At 39.1% G+C, this 15255-nt stretch overlaps 1 protein-coding gene across 5 annotated transcripts in view; it reads left to right on the top strand.

Moving 5' to 3' along the window:
* The window catches only part of BMP2K (BMP2 inducible kinase), a 115499-nt gene that overhangs the window by 31948 nt on the left and 68296 nt on the right, over positions 1-15255 (top strand). For all 5 annotated transcript variants that reach the window (XM_061993758.1, XM_061993755.1, XM_061993759.1 and 2 more), the window contains 2 exons: positions 12368-12483; positions 12897-13020. The gene's annotated coding sequence lies outside the window, so the exon portion shown is untranslated. The remainder of the gene's footprint in view (positions 1-12367; positions 12484-12896; positions 13021-15255) is intronic.

Here is a 15255-nt window from a genome sequence, read left to right as displayed (position 1 = left end):
TCATATCAGGAAAAGTGACTTGAGACATATGGATCACTTCTATTTTACAAAGAAGCAGTCAGTGCCTTTGTTTGGGAAAGAGATTTATTCCAGCATCATCCAGCGAACTAGCAGCAGAGAGCAGGTAGCCTTAGTCCAGTGTCTCAGTAACCCAAGGACAGCAGATGCAGATTTCTAGCCTGAGTCTGAGCAATGATGTCCTCATGTTTGTAGTATCGGTTCCTTTCAGCTTTTGTGGTCACCTTGTTATGTCAGAAATGTACCTTCTCTCAGGGTGTTTATATACAGGGGTGTGTTTGTAGCTATCTGTGTGTGTATATACAGACAGAAGTAAACGGAGTACCAAAGGGAATGAAAAATCCCAAAGTCAATTCAACACAAATGAAAGCATTACCAAATTTTTAGTTCAGATATGTCATATATGTTAGATTAAATATATCAAATCTTAATGACAGTCTTAAAGAAACTCTTGCCTTTGGGGGGCTTGACTGTCGTTTTTCTGACACACAGAGATGTGGTGGACATAACTCTGGTGATGATGCTGTATGTTGCATTTAAAAAGAGAAGAACATAAAAATATTTCTCTTTTTTTGCATCTTGTAGGGAACTGAACCATGTTTCTAGTTTGTTCCTGAGTGCTGTGAACTGTGCTGAAGCCTGGACTGTATAACCAGATCTTTCTTTTCAGCATGGCTGATTTGCCAAGTAGATGGGAATTGATCCAACACAAAGACCAACCACTAACAGGCGACCTATGCTTTCCAGTGGATAATTGCTTTGCTCATCTCCAGCATGAAGGAACTGAGGGGTTTTTTTCCTCCTCTTAGTTACTTATTTTTTTAAAAATGCAGCCACAACAACTCTGAAATGTGCCCTGTGCTGAGTGCTTTTGCACTCCAGAAATTGAGAGCTTTTGCCTGAAAAATACTGCACAACACTGCAAGGTGGGCACAGGGAAAACCAGGATTTTAGAAACACAAATAAAGCCAAGAAGGTAATGGCAACGCAACTCTTATTATTTTCTAGTTGAAGTTTTTCTTTAACTCCAAAGTCAGGTGAGAGATGAAAATCAAGAAGAGGCTCTGCCACAAGGGAAGAAAGAAGTGTGATATAAGCTGAAGGGAAACAAGTAGGGCAAAAAAAGGCAGAGGAGTGGACAGATATGGGTTACATTGTGCATCACTGTTAGGCTATTTACATTAGGTGATAAGAGAAATCAGGGGTTTTTTTGGTTTGGGGTGGGGTTTTTTGGTTTTCTTCCAAATTTTTTTTTTTTTTCCAGAGCATTTTCAATATAATTTCAAATAAAATGTGGCTTGTCTACCAATTTAGGAGCTGTGTGGTTCCTTGGGAGAAAAACCCAGCCTTACTAAAGAGGAGTTTTGCTTTGTCTTGTCTATGCAGCAGGCACGTGCATGAGCCTACTCTGGAGCTGGTTAAGCCACTGCAGCTTCTCACACGGAGGTTCTTGAGTATGTTGAACAGCTCAATTCACAGTGCAATTACCCAGACAGTTGAACTAGCCTAGGTAAAGGATGCTATTTCGCAATGTGACAATTAAATTCAGGATGGGAAAGCCAGAGACAATTGTACCTTAAAATGGTATTGCCTTTGGCAATTTTTGTCCTGTTAAGCTTAAATCTTAGTTTGGAAATGCCTACTTGACCCTGTCGTTTTAAGCACAGATTGAGCTGGGAAATCAGAGCTCGGTATTCTCTATTTATACTCTGTGCCTTGCGGTTCTGAGATCAGACATAGAGTAAGAATTTTAAAGAATATGAAAAAAGATCATGTGCTTTAGACCTTATGTTTCAGCCTAAGCAGACATAATTGAGTTGATATATACTTACTTAAGTGAGTACATTTCTACTGCTTTTAACTTTTGAGGAGGAGATATTCTTTCCATGAGGAACTCTCTGTGGCTTTTTGCATTTTTCAGTCTATAAGAAATTTTTATTTACAATATAAGAATAATTACTAAGCCACATAGTTTTCATTTTGACATGTGAAGGCAAAAATAATCGTGCCTTGCATTAGTAGGCCAGGCTGGCAGGTCATATGCTTCTGTTGTCTAGGTTCATTCTTAGTTCAGTTACAAAAATTCCATTGCACTGTGCTGGGCAGGTCAAAAAGCTGTATTACAGACTTACCTCTGTAACAGTGTCAGTAAAGACTGACAATTTTGGCCATGTCTAGACAATGGTGTAAGACATAATGTTGGCACATGCCATGACAATCTTCCATTTGAAAATAAGGTCAGTGAGTGCATCTGGCATTGCTACAGATAATTAACCATCTGGAAGTGGATGGCAACATCAACAGGCACAATTTTTTATATTGTGTTCAATAGGAAGATGGAATTTAACCAGTGATTTATTTGTTTTACTTGTTTCTTCTCCAAGGGCAAAAAAACCCAAAACCCTCCAAAATTGTTTTCTCCTACTCTGCAACGTGACTAGAAGGTAATTTCCAGGCCAGTAGGGCAAATGAGTGATATCACAGACAGGAGAAAATAGAGTATGTTTTCTTTAAGAGATAGCTGGCATGCAGAACAGAAGAACCTCTGTTTGAAAATCTGGCAGCTCACCTTAAAGCATCTTAAAACATGCAGCAAGCACATCAGCAACTTCCTGTTGCTGGCAGTGCTCTTTAAGTGTACCCTAACAATATGGAGAGAGAATGCAAAGCCCATCTGGAAAGCATGCAACAGCCTCTTCAGAAAGCACTTTGCCTTGGAACAAATCACATCCTATTGCTCTCAAAAAGCAGAGGACTATGAGAGCAAAGTGTCTTCAGAGACTCTGTTCCCATGGCAAGAGATGGGAGATCATCTCCTCCTCCTAAAAACAAATGGCTCCTCTTTATATTTGCTGATTTCATGGTGGCAAAGTAAATTGATGCATAAAATAATGGTTTTTCATCATAGACAGCTGGATGACAGGCTTGTTAGTCTCATGTCACTGCAAATTGCCTGCAGAAGCAGGAAGAGCACCTAAGTCTCCTCACTGTGAGTTCCATGCACGGTTCACACTATGAGCTACTCTACCTTAAATTTCCTGTATACTGCAAAGTGGGGTGAATATCTAAGTCTTACCTGCAGCCTGTATTTTTCACAGAAGTCTAGTGATCATGAGCATGAAAAGTGTCGAGCCTGAAAACAGCTTGCAAATAACTTTTTTTTTCCAATGCAGTCCTGTCAGAGAAATTGTGATCAAGGGAGGAACTGAAAGCAGCACTCCCTGAAGGCTCAAAAAATGCTGTGACATCTGAAAGATCCTTTGAGGAAGAGTTCCCGCGTTGTAGACATGCAGAGCAGCATTCCCTACATTTGACAGCTACTCTGCATTTATAGCCTTACCAAAAGACTTTTTCTTTTTTTTTCTGTAACTTCAGTATCAGAATAAAATGTTTGGTTTAGGCAGACTTCTGCTTCTTTGGTCTCTCTTATTGAGACTGCATTCTGAGTTACTTTCAGGGAAGAAAAAGTGAACAATGAGGAAGTGCTGAGCCTCAGTCAAGCTTCCTTTCTGAGGCCTGTAGTGCTGCTTCAGACTGTGTTCACGCTGATTTGAACTTTGATAGATATTTTAATTGGGGAGTTATTAACTGATGGCAAATAAAAAAAGGCCTCATGCTTGACGAACACCCTTGTTAACACATGAATTCTTTGTAGCATCCCTTTTTAGCACTGCTGTGGGATCTGATAACGTGGCAAATAATTTTTCAAGTCTTGTGGCTTTGACTTCTGAGGCATACCTCAATTTGCTTTAGCTACTGCCATCTGCAAGATGAATCCCTCAGGAGACAGGAGTTATGAGGAGTTAAAAGGGAAGCACAGATTAAGACTGGAGAAGCAAGATGAAGGGGTGGACGTGGATGGCAAAGTGCAATATCTATGAGAGCGCTTAAGGAAGAAGAGTAACGTGCAAATACTGAAGGGTGACATAGGAAAGGGTTGTATCAAGCGTTATAACATCCCAGAAGGTAGAGTTAAGAAAACAGTGGAGGAGGAGGGAGTGATAATTGGTGAGTTTTTCTCCTTGGAATGCATCTGCGGTGAGTTACCTATTCTCCTAAGTGAAGAGAACAAGAGAACAAGAGGAAATGGTTTCCTTAAGAATACGGGAGGTTTACTTTGCTGTCCTCCTTTATGCACTTCTGACCTTTCATCTCTTCCCCATTATAAATGCCTTAATTATTATCATACTGATTGCCCTGCTCATTAAGAGATTTCACCCCTTCTTCTTAATGCTACAAGGCATGTTCTCCTTCTAGGCAAAACCGTCCCGTCTGTGCTTGTAATTGTGTCTGTGTTGTTATTGACAAGGGTCTTTTCATTCCAAGACTCAGTGAGCTATTTTGGCCAAGCACACTGAATGAAGCATTTACTGCTTTTCCTCTAATGCAGTTTCCTTTTACAGGACACTCTTTAAAAAGCTGAGATTAAATAGCCCAGGGAATGTTGGACCAAAATATTACAGAAGGCATTGCTTGTCAGAACATATAAAATATTCCATGATGCCATCTCATAAGGGACACTGATACTTTTACTGAGCCTGAGGTTGATGAGGTTCAAGAGCCTACACATTAAAACACACCACTTAAAATAAACCAAATGTGTATGAATGAAAAGGTGGCATGGAAAGAATCTGGTTCTAGAAAGGACTTCAGAGTACAGAGAATAGTTTGGTTCATCTCCGTGGGAATAAACAACGTTTTCTTAAAAGCCTTTGAAATCAGGTCATTTTGGGAAGTATCTATTTAGAGAGCTCTGCATAGGCTAAGTAAACTCACTTCTTAATAACTTTGTAATAGCTTCACTGGAACGCAATTTTATGGTGCAAAATACATCCCTTTCTCGTGGTAAGTTTCTAAAGAAACAGAGGCACGAAAAATTAGTGGGGCAACATCACTCACTGGAAGTTACAGACTAAAATAGAGAGATTTGGTCTCTTGTCTCCTCCTGGCTTACACTGTGGCCAGTTGGAGTACCTCATCTGTACAGGTAGTGCACCAGTTATCAGCTCTGTTGCTTTTGATGTGCGCTGCTGAAAGCTTGCTGCATTTACTAAAATGCTATGAGGCCTTCCAGAGGCAACTGTAGTGATGTGCTTTTGGGCACAGTGAGTGGACACAGGTTTGAGGGGAGGTAGTGTGGAATTGCTACTGCTATACTGTCAGCTTTTAAAAAGAAGACTGTGTTACATGAAAATCAACATACTTCAAGAATTCATCTCCAGGCATGCTTTGTAACACAGTTGTTCCCTCTCCCAACCTGAGTCTAGGGAATTGTGTTCAGACTTGCATCAGCATGCAGCGTATCTCAGAAGCACAACTACAGTATTACTTTCCCAAATGGAGTTCACTAACAAGTCAGGCAGAAAGGTGAGCCTCAAGTCAGAACTGGAAGCAGTATCTGCACGTTAATATGAAATTTGGAAATCACCTGGTAGAAACACTGCTGGTACATACATAGCTGTATTTTATAGCCTCATAATGGTCTGTGGCACTGTGTAAATTTCATTAGCTACATCAGAGAGAGGTCTCACCTCTGTGAAACCCATGCCAATGGTGTTTTGAGGTCTGGAGTAACAGTGTGCCACCACTGAGATGGAAGAGACTTGCTGCAGGGAAAGTACTCAGGTTTTATCTCTGGCTATCTTAATACTTCTCCCAGGAGAAGGACAATTGGTTTTGTTGCTTCTGTCAAAAACAGTATCAACTCTAAAGTAGGATCTAGGCCTCAGTCTCACATGACTGTATGCTTTATCTGATAGGCAGATCCCCCATCTGCCCTTGTCACTTCGAGCACCTGAAAATGCATAGGGACCACTCTTCCTCATCTTTCCTGAGCACTGGTTTCCTTACACTGCTGCAAAGCCAGACAGCAGCTGCATCATTCCTCTGAGACAGCACCCTTCCTGACTGGTTTCCGTGGTTTATCCCACATTTTTAGTGCAAGTAATTTGGACGGAATTCTTAGAAGAACTGAAATTATGATGTAGAATTATTAATTCTGATAACTCCATGATCTTTGCTTTCAGCTGCACAGCCGCTGCCTTTGTATGTTCCTTTAGAGAAAATTCAAGGAGCAATGTGCTTTCCCAATATGAGAAACTGTGCTCCATGTTTACAAGAGTTCATCAGCTATTTGAATGTACTATTTGAATGCACTATTTGACTTAGAGCTAATGTAACATTTGTGGGAATCTAAGCATCTTGTAGTTCCTAGATTTAGGGAATAAGGAGAGAAAAGGCATCTAATTTTTTTCAATCTTGATGTTTCTCCTACAGAGTCTGATATTTTCATTGCCATTTACATTGTGGGGAAAATTGTTTTTGAAGATACAAAGAATCTTCAAGTCTGCAAATAGTAGCAAGTGTCCATACACATGAAGTGTCTGGATAAAATTCATTTCCACAAATTGAAAACATGAACTTAGATAAACACAAACCTCACAGTAGTGTAAAAGGCAAATAAAGCCTTATATTTTAAATAGGAAAGAAATGAATAAAGGTTTTGACAACTTTATCCAGCTCTGCCCATTTGGTAGGCACTAACAAAGGTTTATTTTTCTTTTTGGAAGAGATACTTGCTAGGGGATGAAGAAAACACTGTGCTGTGAGAAGATAAACCAAGACAGCTGTTTAAATTGCTTACTGTAGTATTAAGCTGTTCTTTGTACTGCTGTTTCACTCTTTGTGCTTTTTTTTCTGTAGTTGCCTAACATGGACTGGTGTATGAGGACACAAAACAAATGGCTGGAATTACATTTGTGAACATGGCTTAATTCTCCACTTGAGCAGGCAGTGGAAGAAGAGAAGTAGTTTGAGATGAGCTGCCTGGTTTAATCATTGCAAGCTTGGCTGGGCAAAGGGAGCTTTGCTTGTTACTAGGATAGCAATCATGGAAACAACAGTATAATAGAAGCTAGCTTGTGCATTGATACTAGCTGAGAGAGACACTAGAGACATCATTCATCATTGTTCAAAGTATAAATGGTTCACAGGAGGTCAAGTAGTAATTTCTGCCTTAAAATAACGCTGCACATTTGCCTGCCTTATGCAGGCTTGAAACCTTCTTTTAACTTTCTATCAATTAAAAGCAGACACTGAGACAAGCGATCATTGAGCTAAATGGTAGCAGGGTAAAGATAGCCCGAGCTCAGCCTCTCCTGAAAAAACAACAAAAAAAGAATTGATCCATTTCAGATATTTACTCTGGAATTACAATGGTCAACAGTGAAATTCCCACTGGGTCTTGCAGCAATAATATTAACGATATATGCCACCTGGGGAGGGAAAGCCTACGCTATGGTAATGCCAAGTTGAGTCTACCACCTTAAGCCTGTTCTTTGTGTATTAGTGTGTCTTTAATAATGCAAAATACTGTTACTCATCTAGAATGTATTGGGCAATTTATTCTACACTCTTAGATATGCCGTGTGTTCTGTACTTCAAAGAACATCAAGCCATTCTTTATCTACTTCATCAATGACAGGAAAGCTTGTATCCTGCGTTTAATGAAGCCACACATGCATTCTTCCAGAGACAAAGCACGCTTGGGAAGAACTATAGAGCACAACTCAGCATAAGATTCATGTTCCCATCAGATGAGGGTATAGCAGTCATTGTTTATCAGGCTGGTACTCCTTGTAGCTTGATTTTTACCTTCTCACAGGCTTTATCTGTAGGATGCTAATCTAAAGCCATTTGCTGCTATGTAAGAGATTGAATTCTCCCCCTTGTTAGATGCTGAGTTCTTCCTCTTTTGTCCCATGGACACAGGGAGGGTGAGGTGGCATGACTGTGGGTCATCTGCCTCATTGGAGTGGATGGGTGTTCTATGCACTCAGGAGGGCCCCCAGGGTGGGGAGGGCCCCCACCATTGCATTTGTTTCTCAATCATCACTGCAGTTCTGTCTCTTTGGATGCCCTTCTGAATGTGCAGGCTTAGCATTTGTGTATCGGAATATTTCAATACCTGCAGATGTATGTATCAAAGGTGATGATACAAAGGATAAGCCACACCTCACAAAGGGTATAAACTGATGCTGAAGGATATACTTGCTCTCCTTTCTGTGCTGAAATGATGCTGATGATTACAAACTCCAGTTCAGTGCTGTAGTAAGAGCCTATGATGAAACTTCCGGGCAAACACTTCTTTCTGTGCTTTAACAGAAAAAAGCACAACTCCTCTTGCTCTTCTGTCATTGGTTAGCAGCATTAGTGTTTCTGAATTGCAAAACCACATTTATGGGTTCATCTCCAAGTTATGCAACTTACCTGACTTCAGATCAGCAGTGATTTCATTTGATAAAATAACGTAGCTTTGAACCTCAGACACGTTGCAGAGAAAAAGAACAAAACGTGTGCTGCAGTTAGCTGTCCTCAATTGCTTTCTGTCATGCAGGTGTTTAGTGTATGCTGGTATTGACTACTGGCCTAAGCATGTACATGTGTTCATTGTGGACATGGAAATGTGTAAGTTGATGACTTGTATTATGTTCTCCCCTTTCTCAAAATGCTGAGTTTATATCATTGCACAAATGGCAAGTTAGCTCCTCACATCTAGTTTTCTATTGTTCAAGAGTTACATAGCACTGAAAGAAGGAATTGACTTCTTCTCTGCAAAAAGAGGCCACTGTGTCAGTAGCTACAATGTCCAAAACATCCCACTTCATTCATTTAGCCTTCGCAAATAGTTCTGCAGTGATGAAGGCCTCGATTTTTCATAAACTATTCAGAAGTCATACCATGAAGCTATGACTTTTGCCATGTACTTGTTCAAAAAGTTGCACCATAATGTACTTTTCTGGTAGACATAGGTACCTTCAGTAGCAAGCCTAGTTTTGGTTGTGTGTTGTTCCATGTCCTAAAGCATATTATGTATGAAAGCATAGCATTCACAAATGGAAGCAAGAAGTCATCTTCTCATCAGTAGCTAAGGTTAACAGAAGCTCAATTAGTGATTTCTATACCTTATATAAGGAACAACATATTCCTGGCTTACTATACATTAAAAAAAATGTGGGCTCTTGCAAAGCAATATACCAAATCACACATTTGAGTGTCTAGTATTACTCCTGATCCAAACAAATAATTGAAGAAGCGAAGATGATGGTAGCAATGGTGATTCCCTGTGTTGCTGCCTGCACTTTGAAGCCATTTGACTGCAGGTGTTCCATGCAAAAAGGCCATTATGGCTGAACTGCATCAGCAGACTCAGAGAACAACAATTAAGGCTGAAGAGTTGCCCATCTCTTAGCTCTGGACAGCTGTCCATCTTAACAAAGGAGGTGTCAAAGGCACATCAGGGAAAATGTGTTCAGCTGCCCATTGCGGTTCAGCAACATCTCCCTGATGATCTTTAACTACTAAACTTTTCCCAGCTTCTGATTGCTCACAGACTACTGCAGTTTCTCGAGCTGTTTGGTGGATCTAGACCATAGCAGGCAGCATTGACAGGCACTGTAGCCCTACGTTTCTAATAGCCCACATAGTAAATAGGTTCAGATTTGGTTATGCACAAGGCTGTTGTTGCCTTCTTTTGTAATGTTATTTCACCACATATTCCACATTTAAGCACAGATGCAACTGTCGGTAAGCGTCTCTTGGTGATGGGGAAAAGCCGGAGCATAGGCAGGAAGGTTCTGCTTTCCTGGGTCACAGACCCTGATTTCCATTTAACTCAGCATTATTAATTGGAAAGTGTTTCACTTCACAAGGACAGTGGGCTTGATCATGCTTTTGGAAATGACATTAAATCAATGAATGTAAACTAAATGAAGCACAATCGGGACATTTTTGCTCATTTCTCAAACAAGAAAACTAAGAAAACAATAACACTGTTTCCCTCCACAGAACCCAAGAGGTTTTAAATAAATGGACCATTTAAAAAAAAGTGTTTATATCTTATTACTGTTTGATCATTCTAGCACACACAGATACGTGTTCTGCAGACAGACAAGATTTTAGGCAAATTAGAATACTTACACAACCATATTAGAATATACCGTTGGATGAAGTATAATTTGGCAACTGACACTGATTCATCTAGACTTTGAAAGTGAACACATCAGATGCTAAAAAGTAAACAATATATATGGAAATAATGAAGACACTTTTCCCACTACCTGGAAAGAAGTGCTAAAGTTAATAGTGCTCGTTAATGACTGAATAATTTATCAAGATGCTTGAGGCAATTGTGACTCTTTTCATTATCAAAATAGATGTCTCCTTTTCATATACCTAAGCTCTTTATCTCCATAACCTTAGTGGCAAAGAGTTCTACAGGTTAATCCAGTATTATATACATGCATAATATTATTTCTATGTATATTTATGTATATCTGCTCTTCTATATTGATATTTCTTTCCAGAAGCAGTTTAAACTGTCTGCTTTTGGGTTTAAATTGGCTACCTTATTTTTGGAATACATACCTAGAGCATGTTAAATAAATATTATTCATTATTTTACATACAAATACCAAAGCCACAATCTTACCACTACTGCCCAGCCCAGTCTTTACTAACTTTCCTCACACGGTGTTTTCCTAAGGTTTCTTATAGTAATGCTAGCAGATAATAGCTATGATTAGATTGCCTTAGATTTGGATGTGGCACTTTGCTGATTTATTTTCTAGACATTTGAGTCTGATACAGAGAAGAATAGCAACAATCCCTGACGATGCTTCTCTGATGGTGCATGTGTGTAGGAGCACAGTCAACATTGATTGAGCTCCACTTTCCCACGCACCAGCTCTCTGTTCATGTTGATGAGAAGAAGAGCTGTAGACAAATGGAAGCTACTTTTGCCACTGGAAACTCAGTGTGGAGGATATAGCATTCCCTTTATGTCCTAGCCAGAACATAAAATTATAGATATTATTGTTATTAACATCCTGGGCTAGTTGGCATGTTCTTGTCTGATCTCATGTTTTCATGAATGGTCAGAAGTTCACAGCCTTTGAACTGTAGTCAAAATGAACTAGAAATGATGCAGCACCTTCATGAGGCAGGAGGCCCGCAATAGTGATATCACAGAAACAGTCATAATGCTAAGCAGCTTTTGGCAATCCTGCCTGTACGATTTTTGGGGGAAAAAAAGTAGAATTTACATGCTAAAATCCTGTGCCTGTTTGAAGGTCTAGAGGTGAGTAGGAATCACTCGTGAATGATGACTCATTTGTTGCCAGAGAGCCAGGCTCTGGTGGTTGCAGTCTAAAGTGTTCATGTCTTTTTGTTTCTTTCTGCACTTGTCAGCAATAATCATGTTTACACGGGCAGTGCCCAGGTTTTGTTCACAGGTTGTTGGATTGCTTTTACTCATCTCCTCTCAAGGACATTGCAAATCTTAATTCATCACCCTTTGTAAAGATTAAAAGCATTACTGTTTGGTGACACTATGATTAAACAATAATGACTAGGTGCAGGCATTTCCTAGAGACTAATAAAAGGCTGGAAGAAGAGATGAGCCATTGAGAGATCGCAATTGTGAGCTGAGGAAAAACAAGAGAAAAAGTGCAGAAAGGATTTTTTAATGGATTACGTAATTTTACTGGCATTGGAAAGCCAATGCATGCTCTGAAAAGAATGTATATCCTGAAAGCTTCTCATATTGTTTCAATCATGTTCCAACTTCCTAGTCAGCTTAAAAAGTGAACTTGAAAAGCATTTTATGCTTTTGCTGGGTTTAGCTCACAGTCACTCTTTCCAAACATGTCCTCTTGCAAATTTTTATTTATGGGTCTATGTTGGTATTTCTGCCACGCAGGCCATTTTTCCTTCTACTGTTAAAACTAGTTTTCAAGTGTATCAAAAGCTAACCTATACTACTTTACTGACTTTTCAATAAAAATTAGAACCATTTCCTCAGGAAAGTCAGTATTACAACAGTTTCAAGGCCCGTTCCAACCAAATGTAGGGGAACACAAGAGTAAATGAAAGCTGCAAGCACACTGCAGCCTGCAGTCATTGATTTTTTTAAGTTCTAGGCCATCTTTCTTAGATGATACATTACATTGGCTTGAGTTGCTGTTTCTTACTATGAAAGTATTGTAGACATAGAGCTGACAAAAACCTACTCAGCTCCTCTATCATTATGCAGGTGGTAAGGAATATCATGTGTGTCTACAACTCTGCTTTAATCTTTTCTAAACTGATATTTGTCCATTTAGCCTTTTAGAAAAAAAGCAAAGGAAATGTTAAAAAGTTTAAACTTTCTACAACTTCTTTGGATAGGGGTACTGTGCTTAATGAGTTTTCTTCTAATACTTCTTTACCCTAATTAGAGCAAAAGTTTTCCCACTGTGTAGTTTAAATTTTCTCCCCTGTAAATCGAGACAAATTTTTCTTGTCTTCCTAGCAGAAAACATTGAGAAACATCGATCAACTTCTTTTAATTAACAACACTTCCATTGAAGAAAATGAACTCACTCTTTTATCTTCAGAGGAATACGACTTGTTTAACCTTTGTACAAGGTACATCTTTTCTAAACTTATTGTTTTTGCTGCATTTCTCTGAACTAATTGATGTAAAATAACTTGTCTTAACATGGGATACACAAAATATGATGTGGTATGTTCGATGAAGCCTCAGCAGATCGGTTACCTTCATGCCCTACAGCTGTCATTTCTCTCAGTATGTGCTTGACTGACTTTTGCCTTTGTTTCTCTGTTGCAAATTTCTGTTCAGACTGTGAGCCACTGTCACCCTTGGACTCCTTTTGAGAGATCTGCTGCTTTGCTGGATACTTCTGATTTTCTTTCTGATTTTTTTTCCCTCTTGCCCTTAGCTATTTAATTTGTAGTTGTTGAATCTTATCAGATTATTTTCAGACCATTTTTCCATTTCTAAAGATTCTCCCCTTTGAATTACTTTCATCTCCTTTCAGGTACTGAGTCATCAGAACAGTTTGGAAGCATATATTCTTCTGCTGTCCAGGCTATCCAACAATCTCAAATAAACACGCCATTTCAGCAGACACTACTGCAGTGCCCTGGTTCACAGTCAAACAGGTAATGGTAGCCCTAATATGAGTTCTTTCACATATTTATATAATCTTTTAAAATGTTTCCATTTCAGATTTTGATACTTTTCCTTACTAAGCTGCTCATCCTTTCATTGCATCAGAAAACTGCTGCTAAGTCTATCACGTGTCTTTCACAAGTCATCAGGTGACCTGCACTCCTTTATTCCTTGACTTGCTATCCCAAGGTCCCATCCACAAGTATGGTGATACTTAAGTTTGAAACTATGAAAGGACAGTTGTCAGGATATGCAATAGATCTGTCTTCTTGCATAGTGAAACATATAGCCTATAGCATAGCCTGTTTCAAGAAAGGCTATTGCAAAGTTAGGGACAATTTTTACAGTATTTCTGTACCTATTTAGATCTGGTATAAGCTTGCAGCAATTCTCTTTTCATCATCTTTCCCACTACTTCTGTTGTGGCACATAACTTCACCAAATCTAGCGGCAGATAAAATTCTTCCCTTCCCTTAGCCTGGATGCAAATGCCATTGGCTAAACAATTTGCAAAAACTTCATGATTTTTCTAAACAAACTGAAGTAGAGCTCATATTCCATACTACTTGAAATGTAATTTGAGCTAACAGTTTGTGAGTGGAAATAACCTGTTTGCAAAATGAAACAATTCACAAGCAACGTGACTGTATTTATAAAAGGGCTTTTATAGATAGAAGTCAACCAGCAAAGACATCTATAGTCATTATAGTTACACCATTTGAATGTTTTAATGTGCATCTGCACAGAGACTGTTCAATTGTGACCCAAAAGACATTCTTGCTTCCCAGGCTCTCAGCTCCAAGGGCTTTTTCCCCTGCCTTTATGCTTATAAGACTATATAAAGAACTAAGTATTTTTAGCATAAAGACTGATGACCAGGGATATTTTTGCAGTTCTCTAACGCTGAAAAAATTCACAGGGGAAAACAACTACATTGCTGATTTTATAGAACAGCTATAACAGTAAAACCTATCTCTGCAAATAGGATATACAGAAAAAAGATTTGAAATAAAATTGTTTCTTGAATCTCAATGGCTGTGGCTTTTCCATGACTTTCAGTTGCTACAAGTAATTGAATAAGTTAGGATGGTGGTTTTCTTTCAAAAGGCTACACAGAGCCTGTAAGCGAAACTTCTTAGATATCTTTAGACTACAAAAGTTTGTTGTTACAGCAAGGGTGTAATCAGGTTTTGTTTATAAGACAGAATAAAATCAACTGGACTGCTGGTGAGCTAGGAATAACCTGAAACCTGAACAACAAAGGCACGGAAAAGTTCACCTTCAAAAAGTCAAACATGAACATTCTTACAGAGTGAGCAGGAATAAGTCACCTTATCAAACAAAGCAAGAGTCCTGGTCATCAGCACAAACCTAAGAGACCATTCTTCTCCAGAAAGGAAACCGATTATTATTCATGTGAAGCAATTTACCAGGCCAATATGCAAACAATTCTGAGCTTGTTACAACCTCTTTCCTGTTCCTTTCTCTAAGATTTCAACCTAGGACTCTTACAGACACATCTGCCTTTATGTTTCCACCACTTTCCGTGCTGTTTTGAACCAGCAAAACAGGTTCGTACGAACCAAGGATCTCATACCAATAAGCAATTTATATTTTGTTTAGTTCCAATGCTGGCTGTTTCACATTGCAGTAAGACTCCTGGCCTCAGTGTCAATGACAGTTGTGCTGAGTGTCACCAAAGTTGATGTCAACAATTTGTACCTTAAATATTTTCACCAGCTTGCTCCTCATTTTGTTTCCGTTTTGATGTCAGAAATCCGTGACTTAGTTGTTTTCCATATCTTCTTTTGTTTCGTTCTTGATTAGAATAGCTGACAGAAACTGAAACAAATTAAAATTTGTCTCTGTTCACAAGGTCAATGCAAAGCCTCTGCTGCTGCTCAAACCTTCAAAACAGGAGGAGACGTCAGAGAATGCACTTGCTTTCTGGCGGATTTGTCCATCCCTTTGCACCAAGTGATACAGGGGGGGTTTTGTGTGGCTTTTTTCCCCCACATCAACATATTTTCCATGCCAACATGTTTCACAACATACCAAAATCGTTCTGGTACTTTGTACATATAATTAAGCAAACAAAAAAAAAGCCTTTTCTACTACTCCCTCTGAGTTGCCAAGCTTAGATATGATTTAATCCTAGAAAAAAAGCACAACCAAGGCCAAAACAGTTGTCTCCTGGGATTTTGTTAGCTTTTAGCTCATCATAA

This window comes from Colius striatus, chromosome 3 (genome assembly GCF_028858725.1).
Source record: "Colius striatus isolate bColStr4 chromosome 3, bColStr4.1.hap1, whole genome shotgun sequence".
NCBI classification, from domain to species: domain Eukaryota; kingdom Metazoa; phylum Chordata; class Aves; order Coliiformes; family Coliidae; genus Colius; species Colius striatus.
This window is presented reverse-complemented; position numbering and strand designations above follow the sequence as displayed.